General features: G+C 39.8%; 2 long non-coding RNA genes and 1 other non-coding gene across 4 annotated transcripts in view; 2 read left to right on the top strand and 1 right to left on the bottom strand.

The window, feature by feature from the left end:
• Nucleotides 1–27,448, bottom strand: part of LOC109551311 (uncharacterized) — a 130,161-nt gene that overhangs the window by 36,153 nt on the left and 66,560 nt on the right. The window contains exon 3 of the long non-coding RNA XR_002178030.3: nucleotides 16,016–16,109. This is a non-coding gene — a long non-coding RNA (uncharacterized lncRNA). The remainder of the gene's footprint in view (nucleotides 1–16,015; nucleotides 16,110–27,448) is intronic.
• LOC141276563 (uncharacterized) lies at nucleotides 8–27,401 on the top strand. Of its 2 annotated transcripts, XR_012326409.1 has the most exons (5): nucleotides 8–233; nucleotides 372–444; nucleotides 4,655–5,257; nucleotides 21,839–21,911; nucleotides 25,386–27,401. It is a non-coding gene; the product is annotated as an uncharacterized lncRNA (long non-coding RNA). The 2 variants fall into 2 exon arrangements; XR_012326408.1 differs by lacking the exons at nucleotides 4,655–5,257; nucleotides 25,386–27,401 and having other exon boundaries at nucleotides 21,839–21,855.
• LOC117308380 (U6atac minor spliceosomal RNA) lies at nucleotides 6,938–7,063 on the top strand. The gene has a single exon (XR_004522362.1). It is a non-coding gene; the product is annotated as a U6atac minor spliceosomal RNA (small nuclear RNA).

The raw sequence follows: 27,448 nt of genomic DNA, 5'->3' as shown, positions 1-27,448 counted from the left end.
GCATACTTGTGAAGAGTAAATGAATTCATACCTGTGAAGTGCTTAGAACAGGACACATAATAAGCACCATACCGGTGTTAGCCGTTGTTATTATTACTGCTACTCTTATTACATTATTATTTTTTAACAGATGAAGCTTTTCTTTCAGGAACGATGACCTAGAGTTTTTTCGACCTGTGTTGTCTGATATGCTAGGTACTAGCCCCACGTGGACATTCAGCACTTAAAATGTGGTGAGTCTGAATTAAAAGGTACCTTGAGTATAAAATACATCAACCTTAGAACATTTAGTCTGAAAACCAGAATGTAAAGTATCTCATTAGTAAAGTTTTAGATCCAGTTCGTTCATCTGTGCCATCTTCCTTTGGCAGAGACTAAGTGCTGTTGCGTGGAGGCATGTGCTGCTCTGCGGGGTGTGCCCTTCATCTGGAGATCCACTGCAGGGTGCGTGAGTGTGCTTTCTGGAAAATATTGCGTACATGAAATGCGTTAAAATGCCTTAGTTGACTCTGATTCCTCATTTGAACAATTCAGATGTAACCCCAGTAAATGGCCTGTCGGTTGCAGCCCAGAGAACATATGAATGACATCTTGTCGACATGTTAATCGGAAGTAACTATTCCCTGTTCACAGCCTGGTGTACCGAGCTCTTGTCTATGAGATTATGCATCATTTCAGAATTTCATACCCAGTTTTCTCAAACCTTTTTTCTTTAGTACTTTTCCTTTCCATCAATATCACCAGAGATTTCAGGTGTATAATGTAACTGTTAGAATCATAATGCCGTATTTTTGAATATGAGTATATTTCACTATGTTAAAAAAAATCAGATTTACATAGGACAAGGCAATTCATTATTTTTATTTCAGATCAAACCACAAGAGCAACCCAAGAGCACACTTTTCATCTGTCTGTGGTTAAAACTACTTTGAGGTAAAAATAGTGTCCAATTGAAAAGAAAAAGAAATAACACAAACACACATGCCTTTATCAGACTACCTACGTGTGCCTATGTATTAAATAAAATGCACGGAAAAGCATGCAGTCTCTCAGAAATCATTTCAGATCTGTTTACAAAAATTCAGTAAGAGAATTTCTAAGATCAAACCGGTGCTCCTTGAATCAGTGGGATGCTACGTACATTATTTATCAGCTAATTCCCAAGAACAATCATAAACGGCTTGATCTTACAGCCCTCCCAGCCCAACCGTTTCCTCCTGGCTTCCAAGCAAGTCGTAGGCACTTAAGCTACATGCCTAAGCTGTGAATAATTATGAAAGGAAACATGCTCCATCCTATACAAGCTGAGAAGGTGGAAGTGCCTGGGATGGCCTGGCACCTTTGCCTTTGACTTTGTGTTCTGATGTCGAGATACCAGTTCGATGTTGCCAATTTAACCAATCTGACTTTCTTTTCTTTCTTTCTTTTTAAACGAATGAGTAGTCTGCATAGAATCTTTAAACTGTGAGGTTCCTTGTGTATGAAAGACAGCTGGACAGCTGACATTCCTATGTCAATGATGCCTATATTTAAAATCTTAAACATAAGGACACATAAATACAGAGGGTTTTTCACTGGCTCTCTTGATGAAGGATGTGCCATGACAAGATTGTTTTTGTTGCTTGCTATTGCTAAAAGGCATGAAAGAAAATCACTCTGAATCCTGCAGTACCAACTTATTAGAATAAATACAACCTTAAGCTTTGGTTTTTCATGGGTTTTTTTTTTTGAGTGCTTTTGTGAAAAACCTGATGGCCAGCGTTCTTTGTATGAGAGACAGTTTCTTTTTTTTGCGGTACGCGGGCCTCTCACTGTTGTGGCCTCTCCCGTTGCGGAGCACAGGCTCCGGACGCGCAGGCTCAGCAGCCATGGCTCACGGGCCCAGCCGCTCTGCGGCATGTGGGACTTCCCGGACCGGGGCACGAACCTGTGTCCGCTGCATCGGCAAGCAGACTCTCAACCACTGCGCCACCAGGGAAGCCCTCTTTAATCTATTTTGAGTTTATTTTTGTATACAGTGTTAGGGAGTGTTCTAATTTCATTTTTTACATATAGCTGTCCAGTTTTCCCAGCACCACTTATTGAAGAGGCTCTCTTTTCTTCATTGTATACTCTTGCATCCTTTATCAAAGATTAGGTGATCATATATGCGTGGGTTGATCTCTGGGCTTTCTATCCTGTTCCATTGATCTATACTTCTGTTTTTGTGACAGTACCATATTGTCTTGATTACTGTAGCTTTGTAGTATAGTCTGAAGTCAGGGAGTCTGATTCCTCTAGCTCCGTTTTTTTCCCTCAAGACTGCTTTGGCTATTCGGGGTCTTTTGTGTCTCCATACAAATTTTAAGATTTTTTGTTCTAGTTCTGTAAAAAATGCCATTGGTAATTTGATAGGGATTGCATTGAATCTGTAGATTGCTTTGGGTAGTATAGTCATTTACACAATATTGATTCTTCCAATCCAAGAACATGGTATATCTCTCCATCTGTTGGTATCATCTTTAATTTCTTTCATCAGTGTCTTATAGATTTCTGCATACAGGTCTTTTATCTCCCTAGGTAGGTTTATTCCTAGGTATTTTATTCTTTTCATTGCAATGGTAAATGGGAGTGTTTCCTTAATTTCTCTCTCAGATTTTTCATCATTAGTGTATGGGAATGCAAGAGATTTCTGTGCATTAATTTTGTATCTTGCAACTTTACCAAATTCATTGATTAGCTCTAGTAGTTTTCTGGTGGCATCTTTAGGATTGTCTAGGTATAGTATCATGTCATCTGCAAACAGTGACAGTTTTACTTCTTTTCCAATTTTTATTCCTTTTATTTATTTTCCTTCCCTGATTGCCATGGCTAGGACTTCCAAAACTATGTTGAATAATAGTGGTGAGAGTGCACATCTTTGTCTTGTTCCTGATCTTAGAGGAAATGCTTTCAGTTTTTCACCATTGAGAATGATGTTTGCTGTTTGTTTGTCGTATATGGCCTCATTATGTTGAAGTAGGTTCCCTCTATGCCCACTTTCTGGAGAGTTTTTTATTATAAATGGATGTTGAATTTTGTCAAAAGCTTTTTCTTCATCTATTGAGATGATCATATGGTTTTTCTTCTTCAGTTTGTTAGTATGGTGTATCACATTGATTGATTTGCATATATTGAAGAATCCTTGCATCCCTGGGATAAATCCCACTTGATCATGGTATATGATCCTTTTAATGTGCTGTTGGATTCTGTTTGCTAGTATTTTGTTGAGGATTTTTGCATCTATATTCATCAGTGATATTGGTCTGTAATTTTCTTTTTTTGTAGTATCATTGTCTGGTTTTGGTATCAGGATGATTGTGGCCTCATAGAATGAGTTTGGGAGTGTTCCTTCCTCTGCAATTTTTTGGAAGAGTTTGAGAAGGATAGGTGTTAGCTCTTCTCTAAACATTTGATAGAATTCACCTGTGAAGCCATCTGGTCCTGGACTTTTGTTTGTTGGAAGATTTTGAATTACAGTTTCAATTTCATTACTTGTGATTGGTCTGTTCATATTATCTGTTTCTTCCTGGTTCAGTCTTGGAAGGTTATACCTTTCTAAGAATTTGTCCATTTCTTCCATGTTGTCCATTTTATTGGCATAGAGTTGCTTGTAGTAGTCTCTTAGGATGCTTTGTATTTCTGGGGTGTCTGTTGTAACTTCTCCTTTTTCATTTCTAATTTTATTGATTTGAGTCCTCTCCCTCTTTTTCTTGATGAGTCTGGCTAATGGCTTATCAATTTTTTTAATCTTCTCAAAGAACCACCTTTTAGTTTTATTGATTGTTGCTATTGTTTTCTTTGTTTCTATTTCATTTCTTTCTCCTCTGGTCTTTATGATTTCTTTGCTTCTGCTAACTTTGGGTTTTGTTTGTTCTTCTTTCTCTAGTTCCTTTAGGTGTAACGTTGGATTGTTTATTTGAGATTTTTCTTTTTTCTTGAGGTAGGATTGTATTGCTATAAACTTCTCTCTTAGAACTGCTTTTGCTGCATCCCATAGGTTTTGGATCATTGTGTTTTCATTGGCATTTGTCTCTAGGTATTTTTTGATTTCTTCTTTGATTTCTTCAGTGATCTCTTGGTTATTTAGTAACGTATTGTTTAGCCTCCATGTGTTTGTGTTTTTTACATTTTTTTTCCCTGTAATTGATTTCCAGTCTCATAGCATTGTGGTCAGAAAAGATGCTTGATATGACTTCAATTTTCTTAAATTTACTGAGGCTTGATTTGTGACCCAAGATGTGATCTATCCTGGAGAATGTTCCATGAGCACTTGAGAAGAAGGTGTAATCTGCTGTTTTTGGATGGAATGTCCTATAAATATCAATCAAATCTATCTGGTCTATCATGTCATTTAAAGCTTATGTTTCCTTACTAATTTTCTGTTTGGATGATCTGTCCATTGGTGTAAGTGAGGTGTTAAAGTCCCTGACTGTTACTGTGTTACTGTCCATTTCTGCTTTTAGCAGTTGCCTTATGTATTGAGGTGCTATGTTGGGTGCATAAATATTTATAATTGTTATAGCTTCCTCTTGGACTGATCCCTTGATCATTATGTAGTGTCCTTTCTTGTCTCTTGTAACATTCTTTATCTGATATGAGTATTGCTACTCCAGCTTTCTTTTTTTTTTTGCAGTACGCGGGCGTCTCACTGTTGTGGCCTCTCCCGTTGCGGAGCACAGGCTCCGGATGAGCAGGCTCCAGACGCGCAGGCTCAGCGGCCATGGCTCACGGGCCCAGCCACTCTGCGGCATGTGGGATCTTCCTGGACCAGCGCACGAACCCATGTCCCCTGCAACAGCAGGTGGACTCTCAACCACTGCGCCACCAGGGAAGCCCCAGCTTTCTTTTGATTTCTATTTGCATGGAATAGCTTTTTTGTCCCCTCACTTTCAGTCTGTATGTGTCCCTAGGTCTGAAGTGGGTCTCTTGTAGACAGCATATATGGGTCTTGTTTTTGCATCCATTCAGCAAGCCTGTGTCTTTTGGTTGGAGCATTTAATCCATTCACGTTTAAGGTAATTATTATTATTTTTTCATTTTGCGGTACACAGGCCTCTCACTGTTTTGGCCTCTCCCATTGCGGAGCACAGGCTCCGGACGTGCAGGCTCAGTGGCCATGGCTCCCGGGACCAGCCGCTCCACAGCATGTGGGATCTTCCCGGACCGGAGCACGAACCCGTGTCCCCTGCATTGGCAGGTGGACTCTCAACCACTGCGCCACCAGGGAAGCCCTAAGGTAATTATTGACATGTATGTTCTTATTACCATTTTCTTAATTGTTATGGGTTTGTTTTTGTAGGTCCTTTTCTTCTCTTATGTTTCTCACTTAGAGAAGTTCCTTTAGCATTTGTTGTAGAGCTGGTTCGGTGGTGCTGAATTCTCTTAGCTTTTGCTTGTCTGTAAAGCTTTTGATTTCTCCATCGAATCTGAATGAGGTCCTTGCCGGGTAGAGTAATCTTGCTTGTAGGTTCTTCCCTTTCATCACTTTAAGTATGTCTTGCCACTCCCTTCTGGCTTGTAGAGTTTCTGCTGAGAAATCGGCTGTTAACCTTATGGAAGTTCCCTTGTATGTTATTTGTCCTTTTTCCGTTGCTGCTTTCAATAATTTTTCTTTGTCTTTAATTTTTGCCAGTTTGATTACTATGTGTCTCAGCGTGTTTCTCCTTGGGCTTATCATGTATGGGACTCTCTGCGCTTCCTGGACTTGGGTGACTATTTCCTTTCCCATGTTAGGGAAGTTTTCGACTATAATCTCTTCAAGTATTTTCTCGGGTCCGTTCTCTCTTCTCCTTCTTGGACCCCTATAATGCGAATGTTGTTGCGTTTAATGTTGTCCTAGAGGTCTCTTAGGCTGTTTTCATTATTTTTCATTCTTTTTTCTTTATTCTGTTCCGCAGCAGTGAATTCCACCATTCTGTCTTCCAGCTCACTTATCCATTCTTCTGCCTCAGTTATTCTGCTATTGATTCCTTCCAGTGTATTTTTCATTTCAGTTATTGTATTGTTCATCTCTGTTTGTTTGTTCTTTAATTCTTCCAGATCTTTGTTAACCATTTCTTTCATCTTCTCGATCTTTGCCTCCATTCTTTTTCTAAGGTCCTGGATCATCTTCACTATCATTATTCTGAATTCTTTTTCTGGAAGATTGCCTGTCTCTATTTCATTTAGTTGTTTTTCTGGGGTTTTATCTTCTTCCTTCATCTGGAACATAGCCCCTGTGCCTTTTCATCTTGTCTATCTTTCTGTGAATGTGTTTTTTGTTCCACAGGTTGCAGGATTGTAGTTCTTCTTGCTTCTGCTCAGCTTAGTCCTTTTGAACAACAGCTTAATCACATCTGTTCCTACAACTATAAATATATTTTTAACTCTAGTTTTGTATCTGTAGGTAACGGTGGTTCTAAAAAGAGTATTTCTCATTTTAAACAGGAAAGAGCTTTCCTGGAGTAAGTCAGAGAGAAGATTCCTGGCTACAGTTTATCTTCTGCTGAATTTCTTCTAGAATGTTCATTTGTTATATGAGCATCTGCTCCATGACAGATAGTCTGCTAGACCTTGGGTGTGAGAGATGAATGAATAGATACCATCCATCCTTACCAATGGGGAGCTCCATTCTAGGCCTGGCGATGCAAAAAAGTACATAAACACATACAACAACGAGGTCAAGGAATGAAGTTAGGACTGCTTAGCTGGGATGCTCAGCGGAGTTCCCTGAGGGAAATGACATTTGAAGCAAGGCCTGAAAGATGAGCAAGAGTCCCCACAGGAAGATACAGGGAAAGTGACTCCAGGCAACAGGAGTAGCATTTGGGGAGGATTAAAGCAAGAGAAAAGGACTGGCCTGATCTTGGGGCAGAGAGGAGGCCAATATGACAAGAGCAGGGACTGGCAAACTACTTCTGTAAAAAGCCAGATAACAGTGTTGTATGAAAGGAGAGAAGGTTAGCACTCCCCTTGACAAGGATGGAAGAGGCCCTGGGGCCTGACAACGTGCATACAGTTAAGGCATTGCTACCTACTTCATGGCATCTAACCACTGTTTTTATATGTATACGTATAGCTGATTCACTTTGTTATACAGGAGCAACTAATGCAACAATGTAAAGCAATTATACTCCAATAAAGATGTTAAAAAAAATACTGTTAGAAGAAAATGTTTTAGATGTATTTAGAGTTATGTAAAGCATATTGCATATTTAGTACATATCGGAATAAAATGGAGAAATTTTTTTAAAAGCCAGATAATAAATGTTCTAATCTTTATGGGCTGTGCAGCAGCCCTATCTCAACTACTCAACTCTGTAGTTGCAGAGCAAAAGCAGGCACAGAAAATACATACTGTAAATGAATGGAGTGGCTGTGTGCCAATAAAACTTTATTTGCAAGAACAGTCAGCAGGCTGAATTTGGCCTTAGTTTGCCAATTCTTGGACAAGAAAGTGAGGAGTAATGGTACTGGCACAAAAACAGAAAGATAGATCAATGGAACAGGATAGAAAGCCCAGAGATAAACCCACACACATATGGTCACCTTATCTTTGATAAAGGTGGCAGGAATGCACAGTGGAGAAAGGACAGCCTCTTCAATAAGTGGTGCTGGGAAAACTGGACAGCTACATGTGAAAGTATGAGATTAGATCACTCCCTAATACCATACACAAAAATAAGCTCAAAATGGATTAAAGACCTAAATGTAAGGCCAGAAACTATCAAACTCTTAGAGGAAAACATAGGCAGAACACTCTGACATAAATCACAGCAAGATCCTTTTTGACCCACTTCCTAGAGAAATGGAAAGAAAAACAAAAATAAACAAATGGGACCTAATGAAACTTCAAAGCTTTTGCACAGCAAAGGAAACCATAAACAAACAGGACCAAAAGACAACCCTCAGAATGGGAGAAAATATTTGCAAATGAAGCAACTGACAAAGGATTAATCTCCAAAATTTATAAGCAGCTCATGCAGCTCAATATCAAAAAAACAAAGAACCCAATCCAAAAATGGGCAGAAGACCTAAACAGACATTTCTCCAAAGAAGATATACAGACTGCCAACAAACACATGAAAGAATGCTCAACATCATTAATCATTAGAGAAATGCAAATCAAAACTACAATGAGATATCATCTCATACCGTCACAATGGCCATCATCAAAAAATCTAGAAACAGAAGATGGCGGAAGAGTAAGACTTGGAGATCACCTTCCTCCCCACAGATACACCAGAAATACATCTACGTGTGGAACAACTCCTACGGAGGACCTACGGAACGCTGGCAGAAGACCTCAGACCTCCCAAAAGGCAAGGAACCCCCCACGTACCTGGTTAGGGCAAAAGAAAAAAAATAAACAGAGACAAAAGGATAGGGACGGGTCCTGCACCAGCGGGAAGGAGCTGTGAAGGAGGAAAAGTGTCCACACACTAGGAAGCCCCTTCGCGGGTGGAGACTGCGGGTGGCGGAGTGGGGGAGCTTCGGAGATGTGGAGGAGAGCACAGCAACAGGGGTACGGAGGGCAAAGCGGAGAGATTCCAGTGCAGAGGATCAGGGCCGACCAGCACTCACCAGTCGAGAGGCTTGTCTGCTCCCCCGACGGGGCGGGCGGGGCTGGGAGCTGAGGCTCCGGCTTCTGTCGGATGGAGCGCCGGGAGAGGACTGAGGTTGGTGGCGTGAACACAGCCTGCAGGGCGTTAGTGCACCGCGGCTAGCCGGGAGGGAGTCCGGGGAAAGGTCTGGACCTGCCCAAGAGGCAAGAGACTTTTTCTTCCCTCTTTGTTTCCTGGTGCATGAGGAGAGGGGATTAAGAACGCTGCTTAAGAGAGCTCCAGAGACGGGCGCGAGTCGCAGCTGAAAGTGCGGACCCCAGAGACAGACATGAGACGCTAAGGCCACTGCTGCCACCACCAAGAAGCCTGTGTGCGAGCACAGGTCACTGTCCACACCCCCTTCCGGGGAGCCAGTGCAGCCCGCCACTGCCAGGGTCCTGGGATCCAGGGACAACTCCCCTGGGAGAACGCACAGCGCGCCTCAGGCTAGCAACGTCATGGCGGCCTCTGCCGCCGCAGGCCCGCCCCGCACTCCATGACCCTCCCTACCCCTGGCCTGAGTGAGCCAGAGCCTCCGAATCAGCGGCTCCTTTAACCCCGTCCTGTCTGAGCAAAGAACAGACGCCCTCCGGCAACCTACACGCACAGGCGGGGCCAAATCCAAAGCTGAGCCCCTGGGAGCTGTGAGAACAAAGAAGAGAAAGGGAAGTCTCTCCCAGCAGCCTCAGAAGCAGCGAATTAAAGCTCCACAATCAACTTGATGTACCCTGCATCTGTGGAATACATGAATAGACAACAAATCATCCCAAATTAAGGAGCGGTGTGGATGAAAGGCTCTTGGTGCTGCAGCCAGGAGTTAGTGCTGTGCCTCTGAGGTGGGAGAGCCAACTTCAGGACACTGGTCCACAAGAGGCCTCCCAGCTGCACATAATATCAAACAGCGAAAATCTCCCAGAGATCTCCATCTCAACACCAGCACCCAGCTTCACTCAATGACCAGCAAGCTACAGTGCTGGACATCCTATGCCAAACAACTAGCAAGACAGGAACACAACCCCACCCATTAGCAGAGAGGCTGCCCAAAATCATAATAAGTCTACAGACACCCCAAAACACACCACCAGATGTGGACCCACCCACCAGAAAGACAAGATCCAGCCTCATCCACCAGAACACAGGCACTAATACCCTCCACCAGGAAGCCTACACAACCCACTGAACCAACCATAGCCACTGGGGACAGACACAAAAAACAACAGGAACTATGAACCTTCAGCCTGCAAAAAGGAGACCCCAAACACAGTAAGATAAGCAAAATGAAAAGACAAAAACACACAGCAGATGAAGGAGCAAGATAAAAACCCACCAGACCTAACAAATGAAGAGGAAATAGGCAGTCTACCTAAAAAAGAATTCAGAATAATGATAGTAAAGATGATCCAAAATCTGGGAAATAGCATAGACAAAATGCAAGAATCAGTTAACAAGGACCTAGAAGAACTAAAGATGAAACAAACAATGATGAACAACACAATAAATGAAACGAAAAATAATCTAGATGGGATCAATAGCAGAATAACTGAGGCAGAACGGATAAGTGACCTGGAAGATAAAATAGTGGAAATAACTACTGCAGAGCAGAATAAAGAAAAAAGAATGAAAAGAACTGAGGACAGTCTCAGAGACCTCTGGGACAACATTAAACACACCAACATTTGAATTACAGGGGTTCCAGAAGAAGAAGAGAAAAAGAAAGGGACTGAGAAAATCTTTGAAGAGATTATAGTTGAAAACTTCCCTAATATGGGAAAGGAAATAGTTAATCAAGTCCAGGAAGCACACAGAGTCCCATACAGGATAAATCCAAGGAGAAATACACCAAGACACATATTATTCAAACTGTCAAAAATTAAATACAAAGAAAACATATTAAAAGCAGCAAGGGAAAAACAACAAATAACACACAAGGGAATCCCCATAAGGTTAACAGCTGATCTTTCAGCAGAAACTCTGCAAGCCAGAAAGGACTGGCATGACATATTGAACGTGTTGAAGAAGAAAAACCTGCAACCAAGATTACCCAGCAAGGATCTCATTCAGATTTGATGGAGAAATTAAAACCTTTACAGACAAGCAAAAGCTGAGAGAGTTCAGCACCACCAAACCAGCTCTACAACAACTGCTAAAGGAAATTCTCTAGGCAAGAAACATAAAAGAAGGAAAAGACCTACAATAACGAACCCAAAACAATTAAGAAAATGTGAATGGGAACACACATATTGATAATTACCTTAAATGTAAATGGACTAAATGCTCCCACCAAAAGACACAGATTGGCTGAATGGATACAAAAACAAGACGCATATATTTGCTGTCTACAAGAGACCCACTTCAGACCTAGAGACACATACAGACTGAAAGTAAGGGTATGGAAAAAGGTATTTCATGCAAATGGAAACCAAAAGAAAGCTGGAGTAGCAATTCTCATATCAGACAAAATAGACTTTAAAACAAAGACTATTAGAAGAGACAAAGAAGGACACTACATAATGATCAAGGGATCGATCCAAGAAGAATATATAACAATTGTAAATATTTATGCACCCAACATAGGAGCACCTCAATACATAAGGCAAATACTGACAGCCATAAAAGGGGAAATCGACAGTAACACAGTCATAGTAGGGGACTTTAACACCCCACTTTCACCAATGGACAGATCATCCAAAATGAAAATAAATAAGGAAACACAAGCTTTAAATGATACATTAAACGAGATGGACTTAATTGATATTTATAGGACATTCCATCCAAAAACAACAGAATACACATTTTTCTCCAGTGCTCATGGAACATTCTCCAGGATAGATCATATCTTGGGTCACAAATCAAGCCTTGGTAAATTTAAGAAAATTGAAATTGTATCAAGTATCTTTTCCGACCACAACGCTATGAGACTAGATATCAATTACAGGAAAAGATCTGTAAAAAATACAAACACATGGAGGCTAAACAATACACTACTTAATAACGAAGTGATCACTGAAGAAATCAAAGAGGAAATTAAAAAATACCTAGAAACAGATGACAATGGAGACACGATGACCCAAAATCTATGGGATGCAGCAAAAGCAGTTCTAAGAGGGAAGTTTATGGCAATACAATCCTATCTTAAGAAACAGGAAACATCTCAAATAAACAACCTAACCTTGCACCTAAAGCAATTAGAGAAAGAAGAACAAAAAAACCCCAAAGTTAGCAGAAGGAAAAAAATCATAAAAATCAGATCAGAAATAAATGCAAAAGAAATGAAGGAAACGATAGCAAAGATCAATAAAACTAAAAGCTGGTTCTTTGAAAGGATAAACAAAATTGATAAACCATTAGCCAGACTCATCAAGAAAAAAAGGGAGAAGACTCAAATCAATAGAATTAGAAATGAAAAAGAAGAAGTAACAACTGACACTGCAGAAATACAAAAGATCTTGAGAGATTACTACAAGCAACTCTATGCCAATAAAATGGACAACCTGGAAGAAATGGACAAATTCTTAGATATGCACAACCTGCCAAGACTGAATCAGAAAGAAATTGAAAATATGAACAGACCAATCACAAGCACTGAAATGGAAACTGTGATTAAAAATCTTCCAACAAAAGCCCAGGACCAGATGGCTTCACAGGCGAATTCTATCAAACATTTAGAGAAGAGCTAACACCTATCCTTCTCAAACTCTTCCAAATTATAGCAGAGGGAGGAACACTCCCAAACTCATTCTATGAGGCCACCATCACCCTGATATCAAAACCAGACAAAGATGTCACAAAGAAAGAAAACTACAGACCAATAGCACTGATGAACATAGATGCAAAAATCCTCAACAAAATATTAGCAAACAGAATCCAACAGCACATTAAATGGATCATACACCATGATCAAGTGGGGTTTATTCCAGGAATGGGAGGATTCTTCAATATACGCAAATCAATCAATGTGATATACCATATTAACAAATTGAAGGAGAAAAACCATATGATCATCTCAATAGATGCAGAGAAAGCTTTCGACAAAATTCAACACCCATTTATGATAAAAACCCTGCAGAAAGTAGGCATAGAGGGAACTTTCCTCAACATAATAAAGGCCATATATGACAAAACCACAGCCAACATCGTCCTCAATGGGGAAAAACTGAAAGCAATTCCACTAAGATCAGGAACAAAACAAGGTTGCCCACTCTCACCACTCTTATTCAACATAGTTTTGGAAGTTTTAGCCACAGCAATCAGAGAAGAAAAGGAAATAAAAGGAATCCAAATCGGAAAAGAAGAAGTAAAGCTGTCACTCTTTGCAGATGACATGATACTATACATAGAGAATCCTAAAGATGCTACCAGAAAACTACTAGAGCTAATCAATGAATTTGGTAAAGTAGCAGGATACAAAATTAATGCACGGAAATCTCTGGCATTCCTATACACTAAGGATGAAAAATCTGAAAGTGAAATCAAGAAAACACTCCCATTTACCATTGCAACAAAAAGAATAAAATATCTTGGAATAAACCTACCTAAGGAGACAAAAGACCTGTATGCAGAAAATTATAAGACACTGATGAAAGAAATTAAAGATGATACAAATAGATGGAGAGATATACCATGTTCTTGGATTGGAAGAATCAACATTGTGAAAATGACTCTATTACCCAAAGCAATCTACAGATACAATGCAATCCCTATCAAACTCCCAGTGGCATTTTTCACAGAACTAGAACAAAAAATTTCACAATTTGTATGGAAACACAAAAGACCCCGAATAGCCAAAGCAATCTTGAGAACAAAAAACGGAGCTGGAGGAATCAGGCTTCCTGACTTCAGACTATACTACAAAGCTACAGTAATCAAGACAGTATGGTACTGGCACAAAAACAGAAAGATAGATCAATGGAACAGGATAGAAAGCCCAGAGATAAACCCACGCACATATGGTCACCTTATCTTTGACAAAGGAGGCAGGAATGTACAGTGGAGAAAGGACAGCCTCTTCAATAAGTGGTGCTGGGAAAACTGGACAGCTACATGTAAAAGTATGAGATTAGATCACTCCCTAACACCATACACAAAAATAAGCTCAAAATGGATTAAAGACCTAAATGTAAGGCCAGAAACTATCAAACTCTTAGAGGAAAACATAGGCAGGATACTCTATGACATAAATCACAGCAAGGTCCTTTTTGACCCACCTCCTAGAGAAATGGAAATGTAAACAAATGGTACCTAATGAAACTTAAAAGCTTTTGCGCAGCAAAGGAAACCATAAAGAAGACCAAAAGACAACCCTCAAATGGGAGAAAATATTTGCAAATGAAGCAACTGACAAAGGATTAATCTCCAAAATTTATAAGCAGCTCATGCAGCTTAATAACAAAAAAACAAACAACCCAATCCAAAAATGGGCAGAAGACGTAAATTGACATTTCTCCAAAAAAGATATACAGACTGCCAACAAACACATGAAAGAATGCTCAACATCACTAATCATTAGAGAAATGCAAATCAAAACTACAATGAGATATCATCTCACACCAGTCATAATGGCTATCATCAAAAAATCTGGCAACAATAAATGCTGGAGAGGGTGTGGAGAAAAGGGAACCCTCTTACACTGTTGGTGGGAATGTAAATTGATACAGCCACTGTGGAGAACAGTATGGAGGTTTCTTAAAAAACTACAAATAGAACTACCATATGACCCAGCAGTCCCACTACTGGGCATATACCCTGAGAAAACCATAATTCAAAAAGAGTCATGTACCAAAATGTTCATTGCAGCTCTATTTACAATAGCCCAGAGATGGAAACAACCTAAGTATCCATCATCGGATGAATGGCTAAAGAAGATGTGGCACATATATACAATGGAATATTACTCAGCCATAAAAAGAAACGAAATTGAGCTATTTGTAATGAGGTGGATAGACCTAGAGTCTGTCATACAGAGTGAAGTAAGTCATAAAGAGAGAGACAAATACCGTATGCTAACACATATATGTGGAATTTAAGGGAAAAAATGTCATGAAGAACCTAGGGGTAAGACAGGAATAAAGACACAGACCTACTAGAGAATGGACTTGAGGATATGGGGAGGGGGAAGGGTAAGCTGTGACAAAGCGAGAGAGTAGCATGGACATATATACACTACCAAACGTAAAACAGATAGCTAGTGGGAAGCAGCCGCATAGCACAGGGAGATCAGCTCGGTGCTTTGTGACCGCCTGGAGGGGTGGGATAGGGAGCATGGGAGGGAGGGAGATGCAAGTGGGAAGAGATATGGGAACATATGTATATATATAACTGATTCATTTTGTTGTGAAGCTGAAACTAACATACCATTGTAAAGCAATTATACTCCAATAAAGATGTTAAAATGAAAAAAAAAAAAGAAAGGTATAGAATGAAATAGTTCAACAAAAAAAAATCTAGAAACAATAAATGCTGGACAGGGTGTGGAGAAAAGGGAACCCTCTTGCACTGCTGGTGGGAACATGAATGGGTACAACCACTATGAAAAACAGTATGGAGGTTCCTTAAAAAACTACAAATAGAACTACCATATGACCCAGCAGTCCCACTACTGGGCATATACCCTGAGAAAACCATAATTCAAAAAGAGTTATGTACCAAAATGTTCATTGCAGCTCTATTTACAATAGTCCAGAGATGGAGACAACCTGAGTGCCCATCATCGGATGAATGGATAAAGAAGATGTGGCACATATATACAATGGAATATTACTCAGCCATAAAAGGAAACGAAATTGAGCTATTTGCAATGAGGTGGATAGACCTAGAGTCTGTCATACAGAGTGAAGTGGGTCAGAAAAAGACAAATGCTGTATGCTAACACATATATACGGAATTTAAGGAAAAAAAATGTCGTGAGGAACCTAAGGGTAAGACAGGAATAAATACACAGACCTACTAGAGAATGGACTTGAGGATATGGGGAGGGGGAGGGGTGAGCTGTGACGAAGCAAGAGAGAGGCATGGATATATATACACTACCAAGCATAAGGTAGATAGCTAGTGGGAAGCAGCCACATAGCACAGGGAGATTAGCTCGGTGCTTTGTGACCGCCTGGAGGGGTGGGATAGGGAGGGTGGGAGGGAGGGAGATGCAGGAGGGAAGAGATATGGGAACATATGTATATGTATAGCTGATTCACTTTGTTATAAAGCAGAAACTAACACACCATTGTAAAGCAATTATACCCCAATAAAGATGTTAAAAAAAGAAAGTGAGGAGTAAAAGGTAGTGTGGGCCAACATGAGGACACTGAGGAAGGTAACGGCCGGAGCATGCAGTGTCTCAGATTTAGAACCCCCATGATAGAATGGGCGGGTAAGCCCTGGTCAGGCCAACCTGGGATGAACTGTCTTCGGTCACTTACCAGCTTTGTGATCTTGGGAAAGTAACAATAGCTTAGCCTCCTTCGATTTTCATATCATCAAGGAGATCCTCATAACTCTCTGGTAGGGCAGTTACTAGGATTAAATGAAACAACACATATGTCTGTTACATTATAGATGCATTAAATACATTCAGCAAACCTCAGTTCTCTCTATCCCATGCTAGGCACCTGTTATGACTTGGAATATAAGATGAGGGTAGGATGCTTTCAGGGGGCTTGGCTGAAAAGCTTCAGGCAGCAGTAGCCTCTCCTGAGCCTCCCAGGGTTCCCCCAACCCAGCCTTTGGAGAGCGGCCCCATAATTCCATGGAGCATCTTTACAGACAGAAGGAGGGTTCCTTGTTGCACAGTTAACCTTTCATTAACTCTAGAGAAATAACGTGAAAAAAATTTTTTTTACTTAGTTGCACAGCACAGATTTAATTTAATTTCTCTTCTTGTGTTAATTTCGTGATTTGGAAAAAATGAATTTCATTTTTAATTAAGGGAGAGCAAAGGGCACTCTACGTTCTGTGTTAGGATGGGGCAAACATTATTGCTTCTAATAAGCAAGAATGAGGAAGAACATGCTACCCCTTAATGTCATTAGAAGAATTACTTCAGTTTCACATTTTGGGGCCCCTGTGGAATAGCTGGATGAAGTATGAAGGGACTTTAAAATATAAGATGGAGGAAAATTGTCTTTTTTCCAGGTATATATGGGATGTATAATTAATCATAATGTATAACATGTAATTACATATTATATAGTGATATAATTATACTATATACCGCATAATTATATGTAGTGTTATAGCAATATAATGTACATTAAAAAAATTTTATGATTGGACATCTCGAAGTCGTGTGTGTGTCTGTATGTGCACACACTCATGAGTGCTTGTGTTTTCAGGATACCCAAGAATCCTTACCTTGCTAAAATGAGAAGTGTAAAAAGATTTTACCATGCTTGCCTAGTGACTTGCTTAAGTAACTACAAGCAGACTCAGGAATTTTATTTCTAATCCCATTTTCTAAATGACTGAGCTGAGAACCATGAATATATGAGAAGTAAGAGTAGAAAACTGCTACCAGCAGGAGAGGAAAAACCCTTGACTCCCCTGGTTTCCAACAGATTAGACCGTTGCAACGAGGGATTCAGCTCTCCACATTGCACATCCTGCTATGGTCCTTATAATTTTCTCTTACTGAGAGCTAGGTTAGGACAAAACCTGGGACTGCATGCAAGGAGAAGAGACATATGTAGAAAAGAATCTGAGCAATTATGTACTGAAATCCAACTAAACACTGACTTTTAAAAAACTGAATAATTAGAAAAAAAAACTGCATATGTGCACATAAGTTTATTCAACACAGTCTGCGGTTAATGTCTGCTCTATTTTGTGCCTCAAAGCCAGTGACTATAATGTAATGTGCACAATCTCACTTGGAGTTCTTTTTGGAAATGAAGATTCAGGGCCCTACGCGCCAAGATTCCAATTTAGTACATCAGAGGCCAAACCCTGGAATCTGAGTCTTTATTAAGTATCTTGAGTGAGTTTTGTAAAGGTGAGCCATGTGCCATGCTTTGAGAACCCCTAAAAGTAATGAGTTGGCTCTTGGAAAATGGCCAGCTTTGTTAAAGCCAACTTATTTACAGTATTTCTCTCTCTCTTTTCCCTAATGATCAGAACATTGCAATACATACCTATGTATGCCAACCTGCAAATTTTCGAGTTAGGCCTAAGTCATTTTTCTCACAAACTCAAAGGATCTTTTTTAGAGTTAATTGGCCAAGGAGGAGGAGAGTCCAAATGGCTGCTTTGATGTAATTGCCACCCACTGTTGGTTCTATCCACCTCTGAACAGGTGTAGAAGTCATGAATCATCCCTCCTGATTACTTTTGGCATTTTGCAACTGATCATTTTAGAGGCCAAACTGTTTTGTGAAAATTTTAACTTGTCATGCTGTCAGAAAGCTTTCAGGAAGATATGCGACATTTAAACATTTTTTTCAAGTCAATAATCTAGGAGACTCTACACGTATTTCTTCAGCTATTTCAAACATGCTTGTCTTGGAAGGAAACAATTTTCAATGCAGATTAGGCAAATACCTACACAAATAATCTCAGAAAACCTGGTCTCAAATGTAATAGTTATGTGAGTGCTACAGACTTTTGTCTATCATCTTGTCTATCATCATGAACTAATAACTAGTTTAAGAGACTATATTTTTGCTAGAGATATAAAAAGAATTATTTTCATTTCTCTATAGAAAATGCTCACGCTAGGGACTACACACATACGTTGTTGACTACAGAAAAAGAAAATGCATTTCATAAAAAATTCTAGGATGAGGATGAAAAGAACAACTAATACGAGAAGCCTCATGTATTGCAGTGGTTTTACAATGACCATTCCTGTGAACTAAGCACTGTCATCGATAACCTGTATGTATTAGCTCATTTTTAATCCTTGACAGGCCTCAGTATCATCATTTATGAAGGTGGAAACTGAGGCTTAGAATGTTAACTAACATTCTCCAGACTACACAGGTAGAGCCCAGCTCCCAAATTCACTCTGTTAATTATACTAAACTGACTCCATACTTGCTTTTGCCTGGCTTCCTTCCTTACTAGCAAACTTAGGTTGGACTACTTAATTCAACCTCACTGAACTACTACTTCCATCTCCAAGGAAATGAAACAATAAACAACTTTAATGGGTTTTTAAGAGTGAATGACAAGATACAATTGAAGTGTTTCATGAAGTTCTATGTACATCTAGAGTACTAAGAACAATGCCAAAATAAATCTGATATTGTCACATTAATATGGGAGCATCCAGCGTCAATTCCTGCTTTGAGTCTGTTTATCCACTTGACATTCAACCACAGCTGCACAAAACCTGGCTTAATTGGAGGTGCCTGGTAGCGCAGGCAATGGGGATTCTCAAAGGTCAAGGACATGATCCCAAGCTGGTCATCAATATAACTTGCTTAGACAGCTAGAGTCAACCTCCCTTGCCTCTTCTTCCCCCCAGAGTATTTGTTTAACATTTGTACGCAAGTATTTATGACCAAATTTACAGTTGCAAGTAAGAGCAGGGACAAGGGTCATATTTACATGGTGTCAGGAAAATTAATTGACTGTAACTGAAATTTTTCATAGGAACAAAGCAGATGAAGCTGATCTTTAGAGTCAAAGAGAGATTAGATTAAAAAGAGGCTGTGTCTCTAATTTCCCAGAGGTGCAGAATTGCTGTGCTCCATATCGAGTCTTCTGCATTTTCTGTTGCTGTTGTTTATGTTTGTTTCCATTCTAAGCATTGTCCTGTATATTGGGGAGAGCTTAGGCATTCAGAATACAAGATTGATTTCTCTTTTTGCCAAGTGCAAAGTTTGTTTACAAGAAAGTAATTATTTTCTAAAAGCATTATAGGGAGCAATTAGAACTGTGGTCAAATAGCCAGGGGTGTGGACTTCACACACACCAACCTGTGAAGGCTTCTTTTTGTGATTATTGACCTGAATGCAGTGTAAAAGAGAGTGTTTGAACCTATTCTTTCTTGGGTCTTGGTGGGATGCTAGGTAAGGAGAGGCCTGGGTAGAGGGGATAAAGCATTCATTGATCGCTTATTAAGTCTTAGGAACTGTGCCCATCAGCTATGGGTATTTTTTTATTCCTCCACTGACCTTTATTTATTTTTTTAATTTAATTAATTTTTATTGGAATATAGTTGCTTTACAATGTTGTGTTAGTTTCTGCTGTACAGCAAAGTGAATCAGTTATACATATATCCACTGTTTTTTAGATTTCCTTCCCATTTAGGTCGCCACAGAGCATTGAGTAGGGTTCCTTGTGCTATACAGTAGGTTCTCATTAGTTATCTATTTTATACATAGTGGTGTATGTATGTCAGTCCTAATTCCCAATACATCCTACACTCTCTCCTTCCCCCCCTTGGTAACCATAAGTTTGTTTTCTACATCTGTGACTCGATTTCTGCTTTGCAAATAAGTTTATCTGTACCATTGTTTTAGATTCCACATATGAGATATTATATGATATTTGTCTTTCTCTTTCTGACTTACTTCACTCTGTATGAATTTCTAGGTCCATCCATGTTGCTGCAAATGGCATTATCTCATTCCTTTTTATGGCTGAGTAATATCCCATTGTATACATGTGCCACATCTTCTTTACCCGTTCCTCTGTAGATGGACATGTAGGTTGCTTCCATGTCCTGGTTATTGTGAATAGTGCTACAATGAACATCGGGGTGCATGCCTCCTTTCAAATTATGGTTTTGTCTGGATATATGCCCAGGAATGGGATTGCTGGGTCATATGGTAGCTCTATTTTTAGTTTTTTAAGGAACCTCCATACTGTTCTCCACAGTGGCTGTAACAATTCACATTCCCACCAACAGTGCAGGAGGGTTCCCTTTTCTCCACACCCTCTCCAGCATTTATTGTTTGTGGATTTTTTGATGACGGCCACTCTGACCAGTGTGAGGTGACAGCTATGGGTATTGATGGCAACAATAACTACACATCAGCAATAACCACATCAAACATTACTGCGCACTAATACATGCCAGTTTCTATGCATTAGTTCTAATTCTCCCAACAGCGCCATGGGATGAGTATTCTTTTTATCTCCACTTTACAAATGAAGAGAAGGGATTGTGACCCAGAGAAGCTGATAAATTTGTCCAAGTCTAGGAAATTGGCAGAGCTGTGGTTTGAACCTGAATCAGCCTGCTTCCTATTCCAGAAGCCTGCCAGGGAGAAGGATACAGTAAAAACAGTATAACTGAAAGGCATTTAACCAGAAATAGATTAATTAATTGATCAATCAATTACAAATTTTCATATTGCAATGTAATTGCTGTTTAATGTGCTTTAATTAAAAAAAAGGAAAAAAAAAGACTTTCTGGGGATGTCAGCAGGGGTCAGGTAAGACCGTCTCAGTCTCTTTTAACTTTGTAATGGTGGGTATCTGCTGTTTTGAGGGTCTACTATTCATCATCCTCTTTGTAACAGCACCCTGAAACTTTGGGGGAACCACTCTTCCACTTTCAATCCCCACGGTTTGGATGGACCCCTAGGTCTGGCTAATCAGTGTGATTTCACCTCTCTGACCAATGTGATGAGTCCAGGGGTGGGCACACGATCCAAGTCATCCAATCTCAGAGAATCCTGGGCCTTATGCTAATACTTCGGGAAGCGTGTTATCTGTTTTGCTCTGGACTGGCTAGGCGCCTCCACTTTCAACCTGAAACTAATGCCAACAAAGTGAGGAGAGATGGAGAGAAATGTATTTGTGATGATAGGATTTCTGCCTCTAACCAAGTCCAGTCTTAGAGCAGTCTTACCTGTGGCCTCTAAAATTACTTAGGTAGTTGATTCCCCTTTTTGGCTTTAGCCAGGCTGGGCTGGGTTTTTCTGTCTCTTATAATGGATGTGTCTGGTTTATTACTGCATCTACCCCATCTAAAGTGGGAGGGGTGTTGGGGACACAAAATGAGCTGTGGACTTCCAATCTGCGTACCTATGTTTGACTCTGTGCTCCATCATTTATTAGCTATGTGACCTTCAGCTAGTACCTTAATCACTCACAATGTCCGTTTTGATTTCTACAAAACATGGACATAAAAATCCATTTCTCTGATGCTGAAGGTAATGGAAGGACCACATTATTACATGAAAGAACTCTGCAAAGAACTGCATGGATGGAAGGATTCTTATCTCCAATCTAAGCCAACTAGGACTGTAAGATATTCATTGTGTTTCTCAATCCAAGCATTTTCTTTAATTAAGGTGCTGAAGTACTGCTGGCCACAGACTTTCAAGGGAAATAAGAGAACCACAATGATGTTTATCTTAGTCTGAGGTAAACCAACATTTCCTGTTTTCATTATTTGATTTACCAGAAGTGTACCATTTATTTGCACATGCAATTAGGAACTTAAAAATCAAGTCTCAAAATTGTGCTCTATTAAAATGAATATCAACCTTTATGTAGGGGAAGGAAGACAAAGAAAAGTTTTCTTAAGTCACCGATGAGTAATTATGTTACAACTCATTTTGAGAAATGGCACCTGTGTGGTTTTGAAACAATATAAAAATAACACACAATCTGGATTGAAATTAAGGTGTGGCAGATCAACTTAAGTATTTCTCACATACCAAAAAAAAAAAACAAAACACTGCCACTCGTTAAATTCTTCTCTTTTGAAAGGAGAATAGGGTACGTTTCCTTGATAGACAACTATTCAGCTTACTAACTGGAGAAACGCTGTGGACAATGCTTGTCAGAGTTCATCTGAAACGTTAACACCCACTCAAAAGTATATATAGATTAAAGAATGCAAGGGACATCCCTGGCGGTCCAGTGGTTAAGACTCTGAGCTTCCACTGCGGGGGGTGCAGGTTCGATCCCTGGTCGGGGAACTAAGATCCCACATGCCACATGGCACGGCCAAAAAAAAAAAAGGAATGCAAGTCCTAATGAAATGGGGCTACCCGTAGTAGATATGTATGTATAGTTGTTAACTAGTATGTTTCAAAGTAGATTTATATATTTCAGCCCCTGTCCACTTATTCCCCAAAGCAGATTTGCCATCTGAGGTGCATTTGGGGGTGCACTAATTGCACAGACACAGATGTACAACCTCTCACATCAGCTTAACTCCCCCCACTTACCCCCTGCTATGAAATCGATGTTTGTGTCCTCTCGGAATTCACATGTTGAAATCCTAACCCCCAATCTGATGGCATTTGGTGGTGAGGCCGTTGGGAAGTAATTAGGTCATGAGGGCAGAACCCTGAAGAACAGGGGCACTGCTCTTATAAGAAAAGACTCCTGAGCTTCTGCTCTCTGCTCTGTGCCAGGTGAGGATATAATGAAGAGGTGGCCATCTTCAAGCCAGGAAATGGGCCGTCACCAGATACCTCATCTGCTGCTCCCTTGATCTTAGACTTCCTAGCCTCCATGTATTAGGCAGGGTTCACCAGAGAAACAAAACCAATAGGATATATATGGATATATTAAGAGGAGGTTTATTATAGGAATTGGTTCATTTAGTTATGGAAGCTGAGAAGTCCCACCGTCTGCTGCCTGTAAGCTAGAGAACCAGGAAAGCCGATGGTATAATTCAGTCCAAATCCAAAGGCCTGAGAATCAGTGCAGATGCTATAAATCCTAGTCTGGGCCTGAAAACCTATCAACCAGGAGTGCCAATGCCTGAGGGCAGGAGAAGAAGGATGTCTCAGTTCAAGGAGAAAGAGTGAAATTGCCCTTCCTCCACCTTTTTAATTCTATTTGGGATTTCAATGGATTGAGTGATGTCCACCTGCGACAGTGAGGGTGATGCTGTTTATTCAGTCTGTTGATTCAAATGCTAATAATCTCTTCCAGAAACACCCTAGTAGGCACCGGAACAATGTTTCACTAGCCATCTGGGCATCCCTTATCTCAGTCAAATATTATATTCTGTTAATCTTTCTCCCAGTCTTCTCCAAAGGGACCCACTTTTTTTTTTTTTTTTAAACCAGGATAACAGTGCATTGGGGGAAAGGAAATAATCAAACATTTTGTGGACTAGGCTTTTGGTTTTTATAGATTGAGTTAAAATTCTGGCTCTGTCACATATTAGCTACATGATCTTGAACAATTTACTTAGTCTCAGCCTTAATTATCACAAGTATAAAATGTATTTGTAGTATCTACTCCATGGTAGGCTTGAATGACATAAGCATGGAAAGCATTTAGGACACTGTCTAGCACAAAATAAGTACACACACATACACAGGCACACACACAATATTAGCTCTTTTGTTCTACGATTATTTCCAGAAAATTAGAAAGCTATAAAAAAAAAGTGTGAGAAAAAAATAACTCAGAATTCCATATCCAGAGATTTCCAACACATAATATTTTGCTCTTAGTAAGATATAAAATAATATTGATTTTGAAAAATTAACAAAACTGGGATCATAGTGAAGAGCGTGCTCATAGCATATCCGCTGTATCATGAACGTTTTCCCAGTTCTGAACTGTTTCTTTGAAGCATGCTTCTATTTGGCTACACGCATTTTCATCACAGCCATATACAAAAATAAATGATTTAAAGAAAAATGGGTTTCCTGTGGAATAAATGTTTATTTTTAAAATAGCTGTTTAAAAGATAATATCCAACCCCTCACTGAGAGAGGATCATTATTCACCATTTTATAAACAGCTTCCATTCTTTTCTGAGTACACATATATTTGCATTTTTTAAGAAAAACGTTATCAGGATACGCATTCTATTTTGCAATCTGTTTCTTTTTCAAAGATTATACCTTGTCCCTCTTTTCATTTAACTAATCATACTTCTATAACACTACTTTTTATAACTGTACAGTGTTCCCTTGTGTGCCTATACTGTAATTTACTCTAAACAGTTATCTGTAATTGAAGATTTAGGCAATGGAGCATAGCGATTAAAGAGAGGCTTTGGAATCAGAGAAACCAGTCTTCAAATCCCAGCTCCATTACTTGCATTTTGGTACCATGTACAGATTCCTACCTCTTCCGTAAATGAATCATAGTTTCGTCTGCTGTAAAAAATTAGACTCTGGGCTAATTATTTCTACCTCATAGACTTGTTCTGAAAGTTAAAAGAGAAACGGTATGAAAAGCACTTAGCATAGTGAATGACATGTTAAGTGCAGTTTACATTCATTTACTATTATTATCATTATTATTATTTCTGGTTTAGAATGTGTGGGTATGAGAGAATAAAAGAACACAACACATATGGGAAAGAAATGCTTTTCTGTTGGGGGAAATTAATGGCTAACATGATAAAGTGTCTACTGTGTCGCACATACAGTTATAAGTTCTCTGCACATTAACTCATTCTATCTTCATAAAAAGCACACTATTATTAACCTCATTTTACAGATGAGAAAACTGAGGCATGGTGACCTTAAGTAATATGTCCCACCTATCCGTGGCAGAATTATGATTCGAGCCAACTTGATCTGTCTTTGGAGCCCATGTTCTTAACGACTAGTTTCTGTTAGCTTTCTAAACAAAATTTTCAGTAATGATTATTTCCCAAACCTGAACCTGGCCTGGTCTAGTAGGTTGATTCCACTTTGGCCCCTAAATTTTTGCCAGTGTTGGTATAAAACCATATTATACCAAAAAAAAAAACAAAAAAAAAAAAGGAAATTGGAAAGGACAACAGGAGCAAATAAAATTGAATTTTGATTACAACCACATTTATATCTGTTCAACATACTGGCTGTGCATATACTAATACCTTTAATCCTCACAAGGACCAGATAAAGTTTTTGCTATTATTTTCTCTAATAGATGAAGAAACTGAGGATGGGAGAGGCTGAATAACTTTCTCAAACCAGAACAGCCAATGGAAATGGAGCTGTGGTTTGAACCAGGACTTAGAAGGACACCGACACTCACCTTTAATTGCTACCCTGCACTGATTCCCTGCTAAGTAGTATACGGCGACTACAGGATTGGTACAACTAGAATGTGGAAAGCCTTGAATGCCAACTAAGGAATGAAAACATTTTCTCCATAGGCAGTAATTCTTCACATGGCCAAGAAGCTTTCTCAACAGGCTGAAATAGTTTCAGAACAGAAGTGGTGATATGTAGCCACCATTCATTTATTTAGTCAACGGATATGTTTTGAGTACCTACAATGTGCAAAATACTGGCTGTAAGAAGAAAGAAAATGGACAGGGTCCCTGAAGGCAGGCAGTGTGTATTCCAGGGAGGGAAGCTCCCCTAGATATTAGAGTTCAGCCAGGTGTAATTTGCAGAATTTAATATGCTGTGTAATGAGTACATTCGCTTTATTTTAGGAAGTGCGAACAAAACTGAGAACTCAAAGAGGACGGTTGATGCCAATGGCTGACAGATTCCCACAAATGAACTGACATACTAGAGATGAGCAAGCCACTTAGTGTGTGTTTTAAATATTCCCTTCCTGTCAAATTCCTGCTGCTGTGCCTCCGATATCATACATAGCAGAAGAAAACAGAAAGAAATGAACACAGAAATATTAGTTTTGCAGCTTGGGCTCCACAAGGCATCAGAAAACATTCTCATTTCCCCACCAGCAATGACGTTCACACATCTGGGTCCGCAGGAAGCATTCATCAACAATTTGTCAGGGCCTTATTTGATGTTTAATAACCACCAAATAATTTACTTCTGGAAGAAAGGGAAAGATTTAACTCCAAAATATATTTTAGGAATAATTTCTAAACACCACCAAAACACAAAGTCACCTTGGAAAGTTACCGTCTCTGTCTTATTTTATTTTTAATAGACTCCTAGAAATATAAAATCATGCCAAATTTGTGGGTTTTCATGTTAGAAACTTCCAGAATGTCTCTCACTGGAGCATCGTTAGCAAACAGAAGAAATTTATGAGAACACAGGACAAGTCACTGGAAGGTCGCACCTATTAATTTAAATTCTACTGCAAAACCTGCACATATACCAAGACTGGGGGCAATTGGGAGAATTTATTAGTATTGATGGAAAATGAGTTGCACATGGACTTTTCCATACATCTTAGCTGACTAGTTCACCATTTAGAAGATTCCTCCGCAGGCGCTGATGACGAGATACTATTTGTGTCGCTCAGAAGTACTGAGAGAGAAGCTTGGACCTCAGTGAACACACAATATCTGCTTCCCAGGAAAAGTTCTTAACGAGAGAAGAAGGAATGCATTTATTCCTCTGCACATAGTTTAGTATTTTCTGTATTCTGTTGGGAGTCAATCATTATTTTCATTTGAGAGCAACTTCAGTTTTCATGATGATAGACCGGAAAAAGAGTGCCCTAAACAGCAGAGGGGAGACTGCCTATAGAAGGAGGAGGAGGGAGCAACTTAACTCGCCTTGGCCTAGAATTCATGGAGCGTGGAGTTCCCACATTCACTTTCTGTAGTGGACACACAAGGGCAGGAAGTGGTAGCTAAGGTGCTCGATTGAAGGAGTGGTCCCTGTTCTTCTCTGCTCCATGCACTTGCCCCCTTGCTGTTGCTTAATCCTTATATTTTAACTCTGAGCTCTATTTGCTTTGGCCAGTAGCCCTTGGGAAGTGTCAACATGGCAGTTCTGAGCTTTGCACGTTTCTGCTTTTCCTCTTGGGCCTCTGATACTGCCACAAGAGGCATGTGTCTGGCGAGATCACTCATCCAAGAAGGATGAGACACATGTGGAAAAGAGTCAGTCACCCAGCCTGGTCCACTCTGGGTGGCAGCCTGCCCCCTGCTGCCCAGCCAAGCCCAGCCTAGAGTAACCATGCCCCAGTGGACTTAAGTCTTACCCACGAGAATAAATTATTTTTGTTCTAAGGCAATGAATTCAGTTGTGTGTGTGTGTGTAGCATTTTTCTAC

Source organism: Tursiops truncatus, chromosome 15 (genome assembly GCF_011762595.2).
Source record: "Tursiops truncatus isolate mTurTru1 chromosome 15, mTurTru1.mat.Y, whole genome shotgun sequence".
In the NCBI taxonomy this organism is placed as follows: domain Eukaryota; kingdom Metazoa; phylum Chordata; class Mammalia; order Artiodactyla; family Delphinidae; genus Tursiops; species Tursiops truncatus.
This window is presented reverse-complemented; position numbering and strand designations above follow the sequence as displayed.